Raw genomic sequence first — 21,395 nt, 5'->3', positions numbered from 1 at the left:
TGACAGTTTCCGATTCCTAGCAGTAAATATCAGCAACAATCTGTCCTGGTCCACTTACATCAACGATATCATCAGGAAATTATATCAATGCCTCTACTTCCTCAGAAGGCTAAGGAAATTCGGTATGTCCACAATGAGTCTTATCAACTTTTATAGATGCACCATAGAAAGCATCTTATTCTGATGCATCACAGCTTGGTATGGCAACTGCTCTGCCCAAAACCACAAGAAATGACACACAGTTGTGAACACACCACACTCCATCACAAAAGCCGACCTTACATCCAGTGACTCCATCTATACTTTGTGCAGCCTCGGGAGAGCAGCCAACATCACCAAAGACCCCTCCCACCCCGGTTAAATGCTCTTCCTCCCTCTTCCATCGGGCAGGAGATATAAAAGTCTGAAAACACATACCAACAGATTCAAGAACAGCTTCTTCCCTGCTGTCATCAGACTTCTGAACAGACCTCTCATGACTTTCTCTGCACCTTCTCTATAGCTGTAACACTACACTCTGCATTCTGTTATATCACTCTGATGTACTTATGTAAGATATGATTTGCCAGGATAGCACACGAAACAATCCTTTTCACTGTATCTTGGTACATGTGCCAATAATAAATCGAATCAAATTTTTAAAAAAAGGTATACAAGGCTGAGCTATTACAACCCTGGTAACAGAGTAATATTGTAACCTCAGGCATGCAGGACTGAGATAATACAATCCAGGTAAACATTGATATCGTAATCCCAGGTATACAGGGCTAAAATATTATAATCCCTAGTACACAATGTTATTGTAAACCCAGCAGGGCTGAGATATTGTAATCCTAGGTATGCAGAGCTGAGGTATTACAATCCTTGGGTCAGAGGAATATTGTAAATCCCAGGTGAGCAGAACTGAGGTATTAAATCCTCTGGTTCAGAGCGGTATTGTAAACTCAGGTATGCAGGATTGAGATATTATATTCCCTGGTACTTCTTCTGTCTGCAGCCTCTGACACAGATGATTCTGCAATCTCTGTCCACTGTTGCTGATATTTACTCCGAGGAATTTGAAGCTCTCAGTCAGTTCCATTCTTCTCTAATTGTAGCTAGAGAATTGCAGCGATAGCATCTCCTCCTGCGCCTTCATTATTATCCTTGGTGTACCCCAAACATCTGACCTCAGCTCCTCCTGTTTTTCACCGGCAAGCTATATCTCCATCACATCTCCACGACATTATCTGTTTGTTTTCCCACAGTTCCCAGCTCCATCTCACCACCACCTCTCTCTTGACTCTTCACTCTTACTAAATTAGCAGATTTGTTATCTGACTTCCAGGACTGAATGAGCAGAAATTCCCTCCAATTAATTACTGTGGAGATAAAGACTTCATTTTTGGTTCCTGCTCCAGAATTCATTTCCTACTATGGGTTCCATCCATCTCCCCGGCAACAGTCTGAGGTGAAGCCAATCTGTTTAGCACCTCCATGTCACATTTGACCGTGAAACGATGTTAAATTTTGAGGTCTCTAAGATCTTCTATTCCCAACTTCAGAACATCACCCAGACACAGCAATATCTCAACTCATTTCACTCCCTTCACAGTCATCTATTCTAACACACACCCTCGATGATCTCCCGTCTCCAACCCTTCATAAATTTGAGGTCAACTACAACCCTACAGTTCACGTGTTATCTCACAACAAGTTCTGTTCATCAATTGCTCTAGTACCTGCTCACCTACATTAATCAACCAGTCAAGCAGTGTCTTGATTTTAAATTTCTCATCCATGTTCTTAACCTCACCAACATACACAATGTCAGTAATAACTCCTGGCCCCTGAACCTACTGCCCTATCTCCGCAAACTCCCCCAGTCCCTACACCCCTCCCTATCTCCGTCACCTCCTCCAACCTTACAACCTCTCCCCATCTACGTAACCTCGCCGGCCCCGACATCCCTCTCTATCTCTGTAATCGCCATCAGCCCCTATATTTTGTTCTATACATTTTGATGTGTTTTATAATGGCCTTCTAAAAAGTCTTGGAAAGTTTCATTGTAATAATACTTCCTCAGAGAGCTCCGGTGGCTGGGTCATGGGATTTATTCAGGCCTGAGCTAGGAAGACTTGACTGACAAGGGAATTAAGGCTGGAGGTGGGGGTAAAGGTCACAATCAGATCAGCCATGTCCTTAATGAATTGTAGAGCAGGCTTCAAGGAGTGAATGCTTTACTCCTGCTCCTGTTTATGGTTTTACGATTATTACATGAAGAGGTAATTTATAATCATATAATGTTTGCTTGGCACGCGTGCTGAGACATTACAAACCCTAGTAGACAGACTAATATTTTAACTCCTGGTACCAGGTTGTACCCTTGGTCTACCCCGGGGGCGGGGGTTTGGGCAAGGGAAGATCCGTCTGGAGGGTGGTGGTTGGGGAGGAGGAGATCTGTCCGGGGGCGGCGGATGCGGTCTGTCCCGGCGGTCCAATTTGACTTTCTCATATCTCATCTTTTTTTGTCAGACTAGCAACGAAGAGGTTAAACCCAGTCCTGACTTACACGAAGCAGCCTTTCGAGGCGAGAGAAACGAAGCGAGTGGTTTGAAAGAGGAAGTCAGTCAGTAAAGATGGAAGAGTTTTAGGTCTGTGTTGATGAAGGGGGCACGGTGAGAGGGGCTGGGACAGAAGTAGGGGCACGGGAGTCGGTGGCGGGGGGTGGGACAGAGAAAGACAGACAGACGGTTAGAGACAGAAGGCACTGAGCCCAAACCACCCAAAACTGAAACTTTCTTTTCTGCAAAACAAGGAGACAGGATGGTGGGGTGGGTGGCGGCAGAGAGAGAGAGAGAGAGAGAGACAAAGACAGCAGGATATAAAGAAGTAGCTAATGTGTATGTAATGGTATTTTTGGTTCCTTCTCTGTCCCGGGAACCGACCCTTCCCCCTCCCACCCCGCCCCCCCCCATCCAGAAACTGTCCCCATCAATGCTGCAGCTCTAACCAGCTGCTATTCTCCCCCCACCCCCTCTGAAGGGTCCACACAGTTCGGGGTGCACTGGCCCCAGGACTTGAGGAACTGATCTCCCTCTCCTTCCCTGCGTCGGTCTGCGTGAAAGTGCGGAGAATTCAGGCTGAGCCCGGTAGCAGCGTTTATACCAAGAGGCCGAGCTGCGCTCTCGGCTTGTCCCCAGTCCCAGTGAACTCACCGCAGGGAGATACAGTGACAGCGCTGAGCTCCAGGCAGCGGCAGCAGCAGGAGGACACGGGCACCCTCTGCCTGAGAGGAAGCAGGAGGAGCCTTGGCTCACACGCCATGTGACAAAGCAGAGTGACATGTGTCGAGCCCGTCGGAGCTTCGTTTAAAGCGGTGGTCAGCAGCGGATCGAGATCCCATTGAACAGATGACGGTCTCCCCGCCGCCAGCAGATCCCCAGCCCCCACCTTGGGACTGGCATCAACTCGATCGAAGTCAGTGACCAGGGAACAGAAAGAGAAAAAGGAGCGAGATGAGGGAGGGTTAAATGTGTATGGAGAAAAGCTGGCTAGTGTGGGAAAGGAGGGAGAAATGTGTGAGAGAGAGATGAACATGGTAGAGACAAGGGAGGAAGGAAAGAGCTGCCAGAGAGAAGGGATTTAGCAGCTGTTTGACTCATGTAGTGTGTGACACACTGCGTCTTACGGAAATGGATTACTTAACCGTGTAGGCCATCACAAGCAGGCTTTATTCCTGCCCTCAATTCAACACCTTGAATAAATGTCGATCGGTTTGCAAGGCTGCAAACTCTGTGGCTACGTTACTCTGAGGTTTCAAGCTGGTACTCAGCCAACAGGATGGAAATAGCCGCTATAACTTGGAGTTGATTTGCAAAGTTTCCTGCCAGAAAGAGCCGCATAATAATAGATCACTATTTGTGTACAGTATTAACCTTTACTCTATGACCCTTCTCTGATTCTGAGCATAACTAGATGCCGGGGGAAAGGTCTCACGACAGAAACTGAAAATGATGATCACAGGAGAGTTGAGACATTCACAAATATTTGAATTTTGGAAAGTTTGTTTTCCTTAACCCAACTTATGATTGTGGTGGGTTTCATTACAAAACTCTAAAGAATTGATGAACGGCCAGTTTAACAGCATGGGATATATCGCTGCTTATTGTGGAGTGAAAGCATTACATTAATTCAAGCTGTATCCAGGCATTGCCTATCTAATCTCTCTCTCCAAATAGGCAATTGGGATGAAAGCCAACTGCACACCACATTCTCAATGTAGATGATGCAGATAGCTCTGCAAGAGGCTGCCATTTGATCTGAACAGTGGAATATTTTAAGGTGTAGCACTTAAGAGAGGCTCTCTAATTAAAATATAATTTTAATTTTCTGTCTTTGCTAGTGCAGTACTAATGAATTTATTTTTAAAAATGTTCATGTGAGGCACTGGCTGGTCAGCATTTGATATCCATCCCGAGTTGCCCTTAAGAAGGTGGTGGTGAGCAGCCTCTTGAACTGTGGCTCTTGACATTCGTTTTGTGTAGGGACATCCACAATGCTGGAAGGGAAAGAGTTCTAGGATTTTCATCCAGTGACACTGAAGGAACAAGTGAATATTTCCAAGTCAGGATGGGAAGAGGCTTGGAGGGGAACTTGCATGGCTGCATTTATTTGCAACTCTCGACCTTCTGGATGGTAGTAGCCTTGGGTTTGGAAGAAGCTTTCTAAGGAGCCTTGGTGAATTTCTGTAGTGCACCTGGTGGTACACACTGCTGTTACAAGTGGCAGTGGTAGAGGGAGTGAATGTTTGCGGATGTGGTGCTGATCAAGCAGGCTGCTTTGTTCTGGATGGTGTGTGATGTAAACTGGATTTCTTGTTTTTGAGTTAGTAACCAGTGGGTTTTCTTTATATCTAAAGTTAATAACTAACTTGTAAGTCATTTTGTAGCCATGGAGATTTTTGAGACATGGCTTTACAGCATTTTGGTTTAATGTACCATGTATGGATTTTTGCTTATTTTCAATCATTTAGTGATCCACTGAGATAAATAACAAGGCCTCTATGTTTGTTAGAGAATTCTGGAATTTGGGTTTTTTTTATGTTTAGGGAGACATCCATAGCTTAGAATCATAGAATCCCTACAGTGCGGAAATAGGCCCTTTGGCCTAACAAGTCCACACTGACCCTCAGAGCATCCCCCTATTCTACACATCTCTGAACACTATAATTTCCCACGGCCAATCCACCTAGCCTGCACATCTTTGCACTGTGGGAGGAAACTGGAGCACCCGGAAGAAACCTATGCAGACACGGGGAGAACGTGCAAACTCCACACAGACGGTTGTCCGCGGGTGGAATCGAACCCAGGTCACTGGTGCTGTGAGACAGCAGAGCGAACCACTGAGCCACCGTGCTGCCCCTTAGGGAGGGGCATTTTTGTGTTTCAGTTTTTACTTTTGAGTTTTGAGCAGTTCTGTGAAGTCCTTGAAATAAGATGGCTGTGTAAAAAAAGGAATTTTATGAACTATGTGACCTTAGAGTAAAGACGTGTTAGTCCCGGACCAGAAGTGTTGAGATAAAACTCTGAAGGGTTACTTAAGGCTGAGTACATTGAAGCTCAGATGTGTTACAATTCATCTGAGTACAATTACATATTTCATATCTGCAGTTCCTGTCTAAAAGTTGAAGTCACAAGTGATTGAAACTTACCAACTTATTAGATATTGGACTACCATGTGGGCAGTGTTTTTGGGAAACTGTGTCCAGCTGCACCGAACAGTTATAAAAAATGTCTTTCAGAAATTTACGATACATATGTATAACATAACATTTAACATTTAAATAAAAATTAGAACAACACCTGATTTCAGTTGAGGACTTAAAATAATCTTTGTAGTCAAAAGAGAATCCCACTTCACCTAAGGGCTGTGCTTGGTTGGAACTCCATTTGTAATGCTCTGAGAATTCATTCAGCTTGATACACATAAAATAATCAGCAATAGTCTATCACTATCCAGATATCATGCTTTGCCACAAAGCAAAACTGTCCTTTTAAAAAAGAAAAGGCAGGTAATCCCGCACCTTCCTGGACCTCTCAGTTTCCATCTCAGGTAACAGCTAGAAACTGATGTCCATTTCAGGCCCACTGACTCCCACAGCTACATAGAATACACCTCCTCCCACCCACCCTCCTGCAAAAATTCCATCCCCTATTCTCAATTCCTCCGCCTCTGCCACATCTGCTCCCAGGATGAGGCATTCCACTCCCGCAAATCCCAGATGTCCACGTTCTTCAAGGACTGCAACTTTCCCCCCACAGTGGTCGAGAACGCCCTTGACTGCGTCTCCCGCATTTCCCGCAACACATCCCTCACACCCTGCCCCCGCCACAACCGCCCCAAGAGGATCCCCCTCGTTCTCACATACCACCCCACCAACCTCCGGATACAATGCATCATCCTCTGACACTTCCGACATACACAATCCGACCCCACCACCCAAAACATTTTTCCATCCGCACCCTTGTCTGCTTTCTGGAGAAACCACTCTCTCCGCACCTCCCTTGTTCGCTCCACGCTGCCCTCCAACCCCACCACACCCGGCACCTTCCCCTGCAACCGCAGGAAGTACTACACTTGCCCCCACACCTCCTCCCTCACCCCCATCTCAGGCCCCAAGATGACTTTCCATATTAAGCAGATGTTCACCTGCATATCTGCCAATGTGGTATACTGTATCCATTGCAACTGGTGTGGCTTCCTCTACATTGGGGAAACCAAGTGGACGCTTGGGGACCGCTTTGCAGAACACCTCCACTCGGTTCGCAACAAACAACTGCACCTCCCAGTCGCAAACCATTTCAACTCCCCCTCCCATTCTCTAGATGACATGTCCATCATGGGCCTCCTGCAGTGCCAAAATGATGCCACCCGAAAGTTGCAGGAACAGCAACTCATATTCCACTTGGGAACCCTGCAGCCCAATGGTATCAATGTGGACTTCACCAGCTTCAAAATCTCCCCTTCCCCCAGTGCATCCCAAAACCAGCCCAGCTCGTCCCCTCCCCCCGCAGCATGCCAAAACCAGCCCAGCCTGTCTCCGCCTCTCTAACCTGTTCTTCCTCTCACCTATCCCTTCCTCCCACCTCAAGCCGCACCTCCATTTCCTACCTACTAACCTCATTCCACCTCCTTGATCTGTCCGTCTTCCCTGGACTGACCTATCCCCTCCCTACCTCCCCACCTATACTCTCCTCTCCACCTATCTTCTTTTCTCTCCATCTTCAGTCCGCCTCCCCCTCTCTCCCTATTTATTCCAGTTCCCTCACCACATCCCCGTCTCTGATGAAGGGTCTGGGCCAGAAACATCAGCTTTTGTGCTCCTGAGATGCTTCTTGGCCTGCTGTGTTCATCCAGCTTCACACATTGTTATCTTGGATTCTCCAGCATCTGCAGTTCCCATTATCTCAGGTAATTCTTTGCTTTTGTTTTGGAGACAATTTTATAAGGAATTGCTGGGGCATAACTGACCAGCCACGACTGTGAAGTAAAAGGCCAGAGATTAACATTGTGCCTTTTCAGACAATCCCAGATAACCTCCTGCCCTGACCAACAGTAGAGGAGACTCATTAATCAATAAACAAGCACTATGAGTGTCGGACCAATGTCGGACATTGACCAACAGCACAATTTCCAACTGGCACCTTAACTATAAAGCAGCATAAACTCCAACTAAGAGCACCACATGAGCATCACGATGAACAAATCTGCTTCTGGACATATTATTCTTAAAGTAGCTACATTCTGGATAGACCATAGAACAGTACAGCACAGAACAGGCCCTTCAGCCCACAATGTTGTGCCGATCATTGATCCTCATGTATGCACCCTCAAATTTCTGTGACCATATGCATGTCCAGCAGTCTCTTAAATGACCCCAATGACCTTGCTTCCACAACTGCTGCTGGCAACGCATTCCATGCTCTCACAACTCTCTGTGTAAAGAACCCGCCTCTGACATCCCCTCTATACTTTCCTCCAACCAGCTTAAAACAATGACCCATCGTGTTAGCCTTTTCTGCCCTGGGAAATAGTCTCTGGCTATCAACTCTATCTATGCCTCTCATTATCTTGTATTCCTCAATTAGGTCCCCTCTCCTCCTCCTTTTCTCCAATGAAAAGAGTCCGAGCTCAGTCAACCTCTCTTCATAAGATAAGCCCTCTAGTCTAGGCAGCATCCTGGTAAACCTCCTCTGAACCCTCTCCAAAGCATCCACATCTTTCCTATAATAGGGCGACCAGAACTGGATGCAGTATTCCAAGTGCGGTCTAATCAAAGTTTTATACAGCTGCAACAAGATCTCACGACTCTTAAACTCAATCCCCCTGTTTATGAAAGCCAAAACACCATATGCTTTCTGAACAACCCTGTCCACTTGGGTGGCCATTTTAAGGGATCTATGTATCTGCACACCAAGATCCCTCTGTTCCTCCACACTGCCAAGAATCCTATCCTTAATCCTGTACTCAGCTTTCAAATTCCACCTTCCAAAATGCATCACCTCGCATTTATCCAGGTTGAACTCCATCTGCCACCTCTCAGCCCATCTCTGCATCCTGTCAATGTCCCGCTGCAGCCTACAACAGCCCTCTATACTGTCAACGACACCTCCAACCTTAGTGTCGTCTGCAAACTTGCTGACCCATCCTTCAATCCCCTCATCCAAGTCATTAATAAAAATTACAAACAGTAGAGGCCCAAGGACAGAGCCCTGTGGAACACCACTCACCACTGACTTCCAGGCAGAATATTTTCCTTCTACTACCACTCGCTGCCTTCTGTTGGCCAGCCAATTCTGTATCCAGACAGCTAAGTTCCCCTGTATCCCATTCCTCCTGACCTTCTGAATGAGCCTACCATGGGGAACCTTATCAAATGCCTTGCTGAAGTCCATAAACACCACATCCACAGCTCGACCCTCATCAACTTTTCTAGTCACATCCTCAAAGAACTCGATAAGGTTTGTGAGGCATGACCTGCCCCTCACAAAGCCGTGTTGACTGCATTTAATCAAGCCATGCTCTTCCAGATGGTCATAAATCCTATCCCTCAGAATCGTTTCTAACACCTTGCAGACGACAGACGTGAGACTTACTGGTCTGTAATTGCTGGGGATTTCCCTATTTCCTTTCTTGAAGAGAGGAATTACATTTGCCTCTCTCCAGTCCTCAGGTACGACTCCAGTGGAGAACAAGGATGCAAAGATCTTCACAAGTGGTGAAGCAATTGCATTTCTCGTTTCCCAAAGCAGCCGAGGACAAATCTGGTCCGGGCCTGGCGACTTGTCAATCTTAATGTTTGACAAAATTTTCAGCACATCAGCTTCCTCTATCTCTATCCATTCCAGCATGCACACCTGCTCTTCAAAGTTTTCATTCACTACAAAGTTCGTTTATTTCATAAAGACAGAAGCAAAAAACTCATTTAGGGCTTCCCCTACCTCCTCAGACTCCACACACAAGTTCCCTATGCTATCCCTGATCAGCCCTACTCTTTCTTTGACCATTCTCTTATTCCTCACATAAGTGTAAAATGCCTTTGTGTTCTCTCTAATCCATTCTGCCAAGCCTTACTCGTGCCCCCTCCTGGATCTCCTCAGACCATTTTTGAGCTCTTTCCTCGCCTGCCTGTAATCCTCTAGAGCTGAGCTTGATCCTAGCTTCCTCCACCTTATGTAAACTACCTTCTTCCTTTTGACGAGAAGCTCCACCGCTCTCGTCATCCAAGGTTCCTTTATCTTACCCCTTCTTGCCTATCTCAGAGGGACATATTTATTCATCACTCGCAACAACTGTTCCTTAAACAGCCTCCACATGTCTATAGTGCCTTTACCATGGAACAATTGCTCCCAGTCCATGCTTCCTAACTCATGTCTAATTGCATCATAGTTTCCTCTTCCCCAATTAAATATCCTCCCATTTTGCCTAATCCTCTCCTTCTCCATAGCTATGTAGAATGTGAGGCAGTTATGGTCACTATCACCAAAATGCTGTCCCACCACAAGATCTGATACCTGCCCCGGCTCGTTTCCGAGCACCAAGTCTAGAATGGCCTCTCCCCTCGTCGGCCTGTCAACGTACTGCGTTAGGAAACCCTCCTGAACACCTTACAAAAACAGCCCCATTCAAATCTTCTGCTCGAAGGAGGTTCCAATCAATATTGGGAAAGTTAAAGTCACCCATTACAACAACCCTACTATGTCCGCACTTTTCCAAAATCTGCTGACCTATGCTTTCTTCAATCTCCCTGCTGCTATTGGGGGGCCTGTAGTAAACCCCTAACGAGGTGACTACTCCCTTGCTGTTCCTAATTTCCACCCACACTGACTCAGTAGGCAGATCTTCCTCGACAATGGAAGCTTCTGTAGCTGTGATACCATCTCTGATTAGTAGTGCTACACTCCCTCCTCTTTTTCCCCCCGTCCCTATTCTTTATAAATGTTCTAAACCCTGGAACATCCAGCAACCATTCCTGCCCCTGAGAAACCCATGTCTCCGTTATGACCACAACAACATAGCACCAGGTACTGATCCATGCTCTAAGTTCATCACTTTTATTCCTGATACTCCTTGCGTTAAAGCAAACACACTTTAACTGATCCCTTGGTTCCTTCCCAGGAAAATCCTTCCCACTAGCTGGATGTCACATTTTAATTGCTTCCATATTAAAAACAGATAATAAAGTCCAATCACTATCTGCTGTTGGAGACAGTAAGGACTGCAGATGCTGGAAGCCAGAGTCTTTGGGTGTGAGGCTGGAAAAGCACAGCAGGTCAGACAGCATCAGAGGGGCAGATAAATCAATTTCGGGCCAAAATTTCATCAAGTCTAGGGAGGGGAGCCCAGAAATAAAATGAAGGTGGAAGGTGGGGGGGGGGGGGGGGGGGTAAGGGTAGGATAGATAGTGATAGGTGGATGCAGATCGGGGGCTATTGTGATTGGTCCGTGGGAAAGGTGGAATGGATAGGTGAGTAGAAGATGGACAGGTTAGGTCAGGTCAGGAGGGGTAGAGCTGGATATGTGATATGGCTGGGAGAACTGAGTCTTCGTTTGGTCTCCCCAATAAAGGGGAGGCCACATCGGGTAAAATGGATGCAATAGATAAGGTTGGATGAAGTGCAGGTGAACCCCTGCTGGATCTGGAAGGATTGTTTTGGACCTTGAATGGAGGTGAGAGGGGAGATGGGGGCAGGTGTTGCACCTCCTGCAGCTGCAGGGAAAGGTACTGGGTGTGTTAGAGGGATTGGTGAGGTGTATAGAGCTGATGAGGGGATCACGGAATGAATGGTCCCTGTGGACAGAGGAGGGGAGGGAAATAACATTTTGGTGGTGGGGTCTGAATGTAGGTGGCGGAAATGTCAGAGGATGGTACATTGGATCCAGGGGTTGGTGGGGTGGTACCTGAGGAGGTACCCCACCAGCATTTACATTGTGCACACAGCAACCAACCTGACCTTCTAGTTACCATCCATTTTAATTCCCCTCTCACTCCCCTGACGACATGTCCATCCTTGGACACCCCCCCCCCTCCCCCCGCCACTGTCAGAGTGAGGCCATACGTAAACTGGAGGAACAACACCTGATATTTCACCTTGGGAGCTTACAGCCCAATGACCTTAACATTGACTTCACCAGCTTCAAAATCCCTCCACCCCCCAGCCTTATCTCATGTCTAGCCCTCCCCCTGCTGACCTGTCATAACCTCTCCACCCTTCCCACAGACCAGTCACAATAACCCCCCCACTTATCACCATCTAATCTACCCTTCCCCCATCCTCATCCACACCACTCTATTTATTTCTGGGCTGCCCTCCATTCCCCTGTTCTGATGTAGGGTTTTGTTCTGAAACAATGACTTGCTTGCTCCTCGGATGCTGTCTGACTTGCTATGCTTTTCCAGCCTCATGCCTACATATGCTGCCTGCTGTTTCCTGACTCTCAAGTATAGAACGTGTTTCAGTTTCTCACTAACTCACTTCCAGCTGGAGACTTTAACTGACCTCAGGATATGCTTGGTTAAGGGGACCCTGGTGCAGTCGTGGTGTCCCTCCTCTGACCCTGCAGGCCCTTGTTCAAACCTCACCTGCTCCAGAGGTAGAACATTGAACAGTACAGCACATTACAGGCCCTTCAGCCCACGATGTTGTGCTGAGCTTTCACCTAAACCTATGGTTTATCTAACCTCATCTACATGCCTATCTAATAGCTGCTTAAATGCCCCTAATGAGGCCGACTCCACTACCCTCTCCAGCAATGCATTCTACGCCCCGACCACGCTCTGAGTAAAGAACCTACCTCTGACGTCTCCCCAATATCTACTTCCTCCTTTCACATTAAAACCATGTCCCCTCATAAAAGCTACCTCCGCCCTAGGAAAAAGTCTCTGGCTGTCTATCTATACCTCTGATCATTTTGTACACTTCTATCAAGTCACCTCTCATCCTGCATTGTTCTAAAGAGAAAAGCCGTGGCTCTCTCAACCTGTCCTCGTAAGACCTCCCCTCCATTCCAGGCAACATCCTGGTAAATCTCCTCTGCAACTTTTCTAACACTTCCGCATCTTTCCTGTTATGAGGTGACCAGAATTGGACACAATACTCCAGATGTGGCCGAACCAGGCTTTTGTATAGCTGGAGCATAACTTCACGGCTCTCAATCCCACTATTAATGAAAGCTAACACACCAATACACCTTCTTAACAACTCAATCCACCTGGGTGGCAGCTTTCAGGGAACTGTGAACATGAACTCCAAGATCACTCTGCTCTTCCACACTGCTAAGAATCTTTCCGTTAACCCTGTATTCTGCTTTCAAGTTTGTCCTTCCACAATGAATCAACTCACACTTGTCAGTGTTAAACTCCATCTGCCACTTCTCAGCCCAGCTCTGCATTCTATCAATCTCCCTCTGTAACCTAGAACAGCCCTCCGCACTGTCCACAACATGACCCACCTTCACATCGTCTGCGAACTTGCTAATCCACCCTTCCACTCCTTCATCCGAATCATTTACAAAAATCACAAAGAGGACCCAGAACAGATCCTTGTGGTAACACCACTCGTAACTGAGCACCATGTTGAATATTTTCCATCCACTACTACCCTTTGTCTTCTGTAATAACATCTATAATAATAAGGTGTGTAATAACATCTCTTAACAGGTTGATGAGATGTTATCAATGTCTACTAGATAACAGGGTCAAGTGACAGACAGCGTAACCTTAACAGCAGAATAATTTGTGGCAGTTACAGAGAATCATAGAGTCATATAGGATGGAAACAGACCCTTCGGTCCAACCAGTCCATGGTGAATGTAATTCCGAACTAAACTAGCTCCACCTGCCTGCTCCTGGCCCATATCCCTCCAAGCCTTTCCCGTTCATAAATCTATCCAAATGTCTTTTAAATGTTGTAATTGTACCTGCATCCACCAGTTCCTCAGGAAGTTCGTTCCACACATGAACCACACTCGGTGTAAAAATTTTGCCCCTTGTGTCTCTTTAAAATCTCTCTCCTCTCACCTTAAAAATGTGCCCCCTGGTCTTGAAATCCCCCATCCTGGGGAAAAAGACAACTACCATTAACTCTATCTATACCTATCATTATCTTACAAAGTTGTGTGGTGGTGGCCTAGTGGTACTATCGCTGAACTGTTAATCCAGAGACCCAGGTAATGTTCTGGTGACACAGGTTTGAATCCCACCATGGCAAATGGTGGAATGTGATTTCAATAAAAATCTGGAATCAAGTTGAACTATGACCATGAATTCATTGCCAATTGTCATGAAAAACCCATCTGGTTCACTAATGTCCTTTAGGGAAGGAAATTACCATCCTTACATGGTCTGGCTGAATGTGACTCCAGACCCACAGCAATGTCATAGAGTCAATAGCATGAAAAAAAACCCTTTGGCCCAGCTCATCTATTCTGACCAGGTTTTCTAAACTGAACTAATCCCATTTGCCCATATTTCCCCTGCACCTTTCCTATCCATGTGCCCATTTAAATGTTGTAACTGTACCCATCTTTACCACTTCCTCTGGCAGCTTGTTCCATGTGTGACAAAGGTGTCCCTGAGGTCCTATTAAATATTTACCCTCTCATCTTAAACCTATGCCCTCAGTTTTCGACTCCCCTACCTTTGGAAAAAGACTTAGCTATTCACCTTATCTATGTTCCTCAGTATTTTCTAAATCTCTGTAAGGTCACCCCTCAGCCTCCTACCACAGAGGGAGAAAAGTCCCAGCCTATCCTGCCTCTCCTTATAACTCAAAGCTTCCAGTTTTGGTAATAGCTTCAGTTAATCTTGTTTTGCATCCTTTCCAGTATAATAACATTGTTCCTATAGCAGGGTGACCAGAATTGTACGTAGTACTCCAAATATGGCCACATCAATGTCTTGTTTAGCTGTAACATGAGATCCCAACTACTGTACTTGGGGGTTTGACCAATGAAGGCAAGCATGCCAAATGCCTTTATTTTGTAGAAATCTATCTATTTCTTTCTTAAATATGTTCATTGACTTGTTCTCTACAACCTTCTTTGGTAGAGAATTCCATAGGCTCACCAACCTCTGAGTTAATATATTTCTCATAATTTCAGTCCAAAATGACCTACCCTGTATCCTTAAACACTATGACCCTCTCTTCTGGATACCTTGGCTAGAGGAATATCGAGTCTGTTGAGCTTTCTCGGAATTTTATGCATTTCAAGATTCCCCCTCATCTTTTTAGACTCCAGTGAACACAGGCCCAGTCAAATTAATTTCTCCTCATATAACAATCCTACTATCCCAGGAATCAGTCTAATGAACCTTTATTACACTTCCTCCATTGGAAGTCTATCCTTTCTTAGACAGGGACCAAAACTACACACAGTACTCCAGGCATGGTCTCACCAAGGCCCTGTATAGCTGCGGAAGATTTCCTTGCTCCTTTACTCAAACTCTCTTGCAATGATGACCAACATACCATTTGCCCTCGGAACTTCTAGTCGCACCTACATTTTGGTTTAGGTGACTGATGCATAAGAACAACAAGGTTCCTATATATGTCATCCTTTCCCAATCTGTCACCATTTAAATAATACACTCCATACCTGGGATCAGTTCATTGAACCTGTTGAAGGCTTCAAAAGGGATGGAGGGAAAGTGGGAAAAGGGAACTGAGTTGGATGATCAGCCATGATCATAGTCAATGATGGAGCAGATTTGAAGGGCCAGATAGACTACTCATACTCCTATTTCCCATGTTACTCTGGAATGCCTCCAATGCCTGTCCATCTTTTCTTAGATCAGGGGACCAATACTGTATTTCAGGTGTGGTCCAACTAATGTCTTGTACATTTTTAGAAAAGCATCCCTAATTTTATACTCTATTTTCTTTGAAATAAAGGCAAACATTTCATTTGCCTTCCCTATTTCCCGCTAGATTTGGATGCTAGATTTTCCCATTTCATGCTCGAGGAACCCAAATCTCTCTTTAGAGTTTCAAAGATGGTGATTTCATTGAAACTTACAAAATACTTAAAGGGGCAGACAGAGTAGATGCAGGTAAGTTGTTTGGCAAATCTAGAGCCAGGGATGCAATTTAGAAATAAGGTAGATGCCACTTGAGTCCAAGATGAGGAGAACAATGTTTACTCAGAGGGTTGTGAATCTTTGGAATTCTCTACCACAGAAGGTTGGTATATATAAGGTAGAGGTTGATAGATTACCAGTGGTATACAGGGTCATGGTTATGGGGTTAGGGTGGGTAAAAGTCATGATCTGAATGACGCAGGTGGCTTAATGGGCTGAATGGACTACACCTATTTCCATGTTCATCTGTGCTGCAGCTTTCTGCAGTCCTCCTCCATTTAAATAATATTCAGATATTCTATTCTTCTTGCCAAAGTGCATAACCTCACATTTTCCAACATTATATTCTGTCTGTCAAGGTTCTGCCCATTTTCTGTCTCTATCCATTTGAAAATTCTTTGTATCATTTTCAATACTTGCCTTTCCACCTACTTTTCTGTCACCGATAATAGTACAGTCATTTTCCTCATCCCAATCCTTAAGAGATATGTAACCAATTGTGGGCCTAGCACTGATGCCTGCAACATTCCTCTAATTAAAGGTTGCCATCCTGAAAATGCCCCCTTTATCTTGATTCTTTGTCTTCTATTAGTTGGCTAATCTTCTATCCAAGCTAATATACTACCCCAACATCATGGAATCTTATTAAGCAGCCTTATGTTTGATCCCTTATTGAATGCTTTTGAAAACCCAAATATATTTTCTGAAGGAGGGTCCCCACCTGAAACAAGATAACAAAGTGTGAAGCTGGATGAAAACAGCAGGCCAAGCAGCATCTCAGGAGCACAAAAGCTGACATTTCGGGCCTAGGCCCTTCATCTCCCCAGCCGAAACGTCAAACTTTCCTGTTCCTCTGATGCTGCTTGGCCTGCTGTGTTCATCCAGCTTCACACCTTGTCATCTCATATTTCATTCACTGCTTTTCCTATATTTATCCTGCTTGTTACCTCCTCAAACAATTGTAATAAATTTGTTCGGCATGATTCCCCTTAGTGAAGCCATGTTGACTGCGTATTCTGAGGGAGGGTCACCGGACCCAGAACGTTAATTCTGTTCTTTCCTTCACTGATGCTACTGGACCTGCTGAGCTCTTCCTGTAACTTTGTTTTTGTTCCTGATTTACAGCATTCGCAGTTTTCTCGGTTTTTACTTGTTATCACATGGTTTGCTATTACACACTGCCCATTGTTAGCCACTAATTGACCCGTTAGTAGTTATTCATTCTCCCAGGATGATCGTTATCCATTCCCTTTGTCTGTCCAACTGTTCTTCTCTCTCTTTGAGCTCTATCTCCACTTAACATTTACTCCTTATCTCCTCCCCTATCCCATCTTTTGCATGAAAACAAACATTTTCCTAGCTACCAGCATGTCTGAGGAAGGGTCACTCGACCTGAAATGTTAACTCTGATTTCTTTCCACAGAAGCTACCAGACCTGCTGAACTTTTCTAGTAATTTCTGTTTTTGGCTTATAGCTGCTTGTTTTTGACTCCATCTATTTTTAAATTTTGGCTATAGATTATGCCCATTAACCTCTATGTGAGTCATTAATGAACTTATTTTGAACTGTGTGCATTGAAGTAAAGAGCCATTAATATTGCCTTTTTGCCATTTCCCCCCACTTTGTCCCTATTTGCTGCTTTTTAAAAAATTGCACATACTACTCTTTCCTGTCCTATTCCAAGTGTCATTTTCTAAATAGCCATCCTCCAATACTGCCATATCCTTTTGCTTTGCAAGCCTCCATGTCCTCTCCAGAGTCCAACTCCCATCTCTGTCTTAGAAACATCAGTCCTATATTATTGTCCCCTTATTCTGAGACTGTTCTCCCCTCCTCTGCATTCCAGTCTCTCTAGCCGGAGGATACAGACCCTCAGCATTGACCCTGTCAAGCTCTTAATGAAATTTATATGTTTCATTCTTCACATTCCAGGGAGTATCAGAAACAGGGTGTTGCTGTTTCAGCTCCGCTTGTTACCATTCCTGGTTTTATTGGATTGCAAACAGGAGAAGCTGCAGCTCCCAGCCACATGCAGCTCCATCACAGCTTATTACATCTTTCACTTCTGTCATTAATAATCAAAGGCCAGCTGCTGATTTTGCAAGGAGACCCTGACTGCTCTAGGTTACAATTAATAGAAAACAGCCCATATTTTCCCAAGTGTATCAACTTCCTGAAGATCCACTGCTGATAGCTGGGGTGGTGATAATAGGGGTGGGGGGGTGGGGGGGTGGTGGGGGTTGCTGGTTTTGCCAGGGCAATGGGTACAGGGGGAGCAGGGGGAGAAAATGCATTCACTATCAACCTTTATAGTGACATATACTGAGAAAAGAATGATCCTGGTGGCGTCATGGTGGGGAGGAAGGTGGAAGAATGGAACAGGAGAGCAGTCAGGGTCATGACAACTTATTACTGTTGAGGGGGATAGTAGGAACTGTAGATGCTGGAGAATCTGAGATAACAAGGTGTAGAGCTGGATGAACACAGCAGGCCAAGCAGCATCAGAGGAGCAGGAAGGCTGACGTTTCTGGCCTAGACCCTTCTTCAGAAAATCATTTTCTGTGATGGAGAAAAATTTTCTGAAGAAGGGTCTAGCCCAAAACATCAGCTTTCCTGCTCCTCTGATGCTGCTTGGCCTGCTGTGTTCATCCAGCTCTACACCTTGTTATCTCCATTATTGCTGAGGCTCACACTCAAACAAACTCACAATGTTATCCTGCTTTGTAATATTGGCTTAGTCATGGGTAGCTTGCCTTTGCCATCTTGTGTGGAACTGGCAGAAGATATAATTCAGAGCTTGCCCCTGAAGTCACTCAGTGAAGCAAATGACTGCAAGTGATGGAATGCAGAAACTAGCCCAGCACTTACAATGGTATCAGAGATAATGGGAACTGCAGATGCTGGAGAATCCGAGATAACAAAGTGTGGAGCTGGATGAACACAGCAGGACAAGCAGCATCTTAGGATCTGCTTCTAAGACGCCGCTTGGCCTGCTGTGTTCATCCAGCTCCACCCTTTGTTAACCCAGCACTTACAATGCTCATTATCTGATTGAGTGGGGCTTAGATTTAAGAATTACAACATGAAATATAATCACAGAGACTGGGAGGAAGACAACAAAAGATAAAGAGAGAGAGTGTGAGCAGTAAGAAAGTAATGAGATTCATAAAGATAGTGCAACCGAGAGGGGAAGTGAAAGATAGAAAGACAAAGACAAGGGAATGAGATAGCCAGACAGAAACAGGGAGAACAATGAGAAAAGAGAATGAATATGTAAGTATAATAGATAGATACATAAAGGGAGAATGTACAGATCACATCATTGTAATTCATTATCAAATTATTCATAGTTAACCAAATTCAAAACTAATTTATTTTTCTCTAATAAGAGGAAGCAGGTTCATGATTGAAGAATTAAAACATACCTTTTCTTCTGATATAATATTTTCTTTTAATCCAACATGGGATGATTTCCAATTTCACACCACTGAGTCTGGATTTAAGAGTTGATTGCAGAGCTGATGAGCAGTCATATGTCCTTCAAGATAATAATTTGTGTCATTGTGTTATCTGAGCTAACATCATGTCAGTCAGACCCTGTTTCATGTAGGTGGACACTGGGCACTGGGCTGAAGATGGGTGGAAATTGTCTCTGTGTACTTGGAAATCTCATCCTCACAAACAGGTTTTTTAGTGTTTTTGGATTGCTCCTCTTTCACAGACCATTGGGATGATAATGATGGTGTAGTGGCTGTGGTATCTGCATGTAACAATTCAGAACGGGATTTAAAATTTACAGAATTATGGAACTGTAATGGTGGAAAAGGAGGCCTTTTGGCTCATCACAATAAATTCTAGCATTACCAAAACAAACATTGAAATCATTAATAAAATGTGAGGCTGGATGAACACAGCAGGCCAAGCAGCATCTCAGGAGCACAAAAGCTGAGATGCTTGGCCTGCTGTGTTCATCCAGCCTCACATTTTATTATCTTGGAATTCTCCAGCATCTGCAGTTCCCATTATCACTGAAATCATTAAATCTGGAGATAAATAGGCTCTTATTGAAAAATGTTCTTTACAAAGCAACAAATTATCTTAAAATCCCAGCTACCAGTTTGTTATGCAGTTGTGGGCATCGCTGATTGGTCTAGCAATTATTGCCCATTTCCTGATAGCCCTTATGAAGATAGAGGTGAGCTGTCTCCTTAAAATTCTACAGTGCATGTTGCACATGGACACCCTTAGTGCTGTTAGGGAGGGAGTGCTAGGATTTTGACTCAGCAATGACATGGTACTGTAGGAACAAGAAATGGAACCTGCCACTCTTGCAGGTGACACTTGGCTGCTCAATGCTACTGTGAATGACTCAGTTACAGAATGCAATCTGCCATATTCTTAAGGCAGTAAAGGAGAGGAAATCAAAGCCTGTTAACAGAATACCCTCACCAGCCTGAAATAACTAAAATACATTTCAAAACAATTCTCTTAATCTATTTAATGTTTCACATATTTCCAATTGTATAGTTGATAAGTTCACTGCTCTGATCTGGGATGTACCCTGGTTTGAGTCAATTTGTGGGTACTGAGGAGGAATCAGAGGGTTAATACTGAGGGAGTATCAGTAGGTTACTACTGAAGGAGTGTTGGAAGGTTACTACTGAGGGAGTATCAGTAGGTTACTACTGAAGGAGTGTTGGAAGGTTAATACTGAGGGAGTATCAGTAGGTTACTACTGAAGGAGTGTTGGAAGGTTAATACTGAGGGAGTATCAGTAGGTTACTACTGAAGGAGTGTTGGAAGGTTAATACTGAGGGGATGTTGGGGGGTCAATATTGAGGGAATGCTGGAGGGTCAAAACTAAGGGGATGCTGATGGGTCAGTACTGAAGGAGTATGGGTTGGGTTACTACTGAGGGAGTGTTGGAGGGGCAGCATTGAGGGAATGGTCAATTTTTGATATTTCATTGTCGAGATTTATCAGGAACCTGAAGACAAGGCCTGAAAATTTCTGGTCAGCTCAAATTACCAGAAATAAATTGGGAGATGTGAGACAGAGTGGTTCAGTGATGGACAATGTGTTAATACTGAATCTACCCAAATATATTCAGTGGTGTTCGACCGGAAGGTGGGCTGTCATTGATAGCAGGTATGCTGAGTGAATCATTGGGTTAATACAGGACTCCTGACAGTGAATTATTTATAGTGGAAGATGTATTAAGCTAATTATAAAAGGAGCTTAATACTTAATACTTCTGCAAGACTTTTTAAAAAGGATTTCTAAATGGTGAGCTCCATTTAAAGAGAGATTCCTGGTGATTAGGCTCCCTAATACCAGTTTTAAAATTCTCACTCTCAGGGTGAATACGTTTCTCCTCATCTCAAGGGATCTGGAAAATGGTGGCAATCATGTTGTTGATGGATGGGATGGAGGAGCAAGTGGAGCAGATGGAGCAGTTCTTTGAGAAGGTGACCAAACAGGTAGGTGAGAGTAAACTGGTTGATGTGGTGTATATGGATTTCAGCAAGGCGTTCGATAAGGTTCCCCACAATAGGCTATTGTACAAAATGCGGAGGAATGGGATTGTGGGAGATATAGCAGTTTGGATCGGAAATTGGCTTGCTGAAAGAAGACAGAGGGTGGTAGTTGATGGGAAATGTTCATCCTGGAGACCAGTTACTAGTGAAGTACCACAAGGGTCGGTGTTGGGTCCACTGCTGTTTGTCATTTTTATAAATGACCTGGATGAGGGCGTAGAAGGATGGGTTAGTAAAT

The 21,395-nt window shown here is 44.7% G+C and overlaps 1 protein-coding gene across 8 annotated transcripts in view; it reads right to left on the bottom strand.

Annotated features, from left to right (window-relative positions):
* LOC125449203 (protein LBH-like) overlaps positions 1-21,395 on the bottom strand; it is an 83,837-nt gene that overhangs the window by 16,554 nt on the left and 45,888 nt on the right. For 4 of the 8 annotated variants that reach the window (XM_048524884.2, XM_048524885.2, XM_048524883.2 and 1 more), the window contains exon 3: positions 19,046-19,158. The exons of 2 other annotated variants lie outside the window; for them this stretch is intronic. The gene's annotated coding sequence lies outside the window, so the exon portion shown is untranslated. Of the gene's footprint in view, positions 1-2,551; positions 2,572-3,197; positions 3,324-19,045; positions 19,159-21,395 lie in introns of those variants that run through there. 2 more of the 8 variants (XM_048524881.2, XM_048524888.2) reach the window with 2 other exon arrangements.

The sequence above is a fragment of the Stegostoma tigrinum genome, chromosome 42 (genome assembly GCF_030684315.1).
Source record: "Stegostoma tigrinum isolate sSteTig4 chromosome 42, sSteTig4.hap1, whole genome shotgun sequence".
In the NCBI taxonomy this organism is placed as follows: domain Eukaryota; kingdom Metazoa; phylum Chordata; class Chondrichthyes; order Orectolobiformes; family Stegostomatidae; genus Stegostoma; species Stegostoma tigrinum.
Note: the sequence above shows the minus strand (reverse complement) of the source record. Positions and strands in the feature narration are given on the sequence as shown.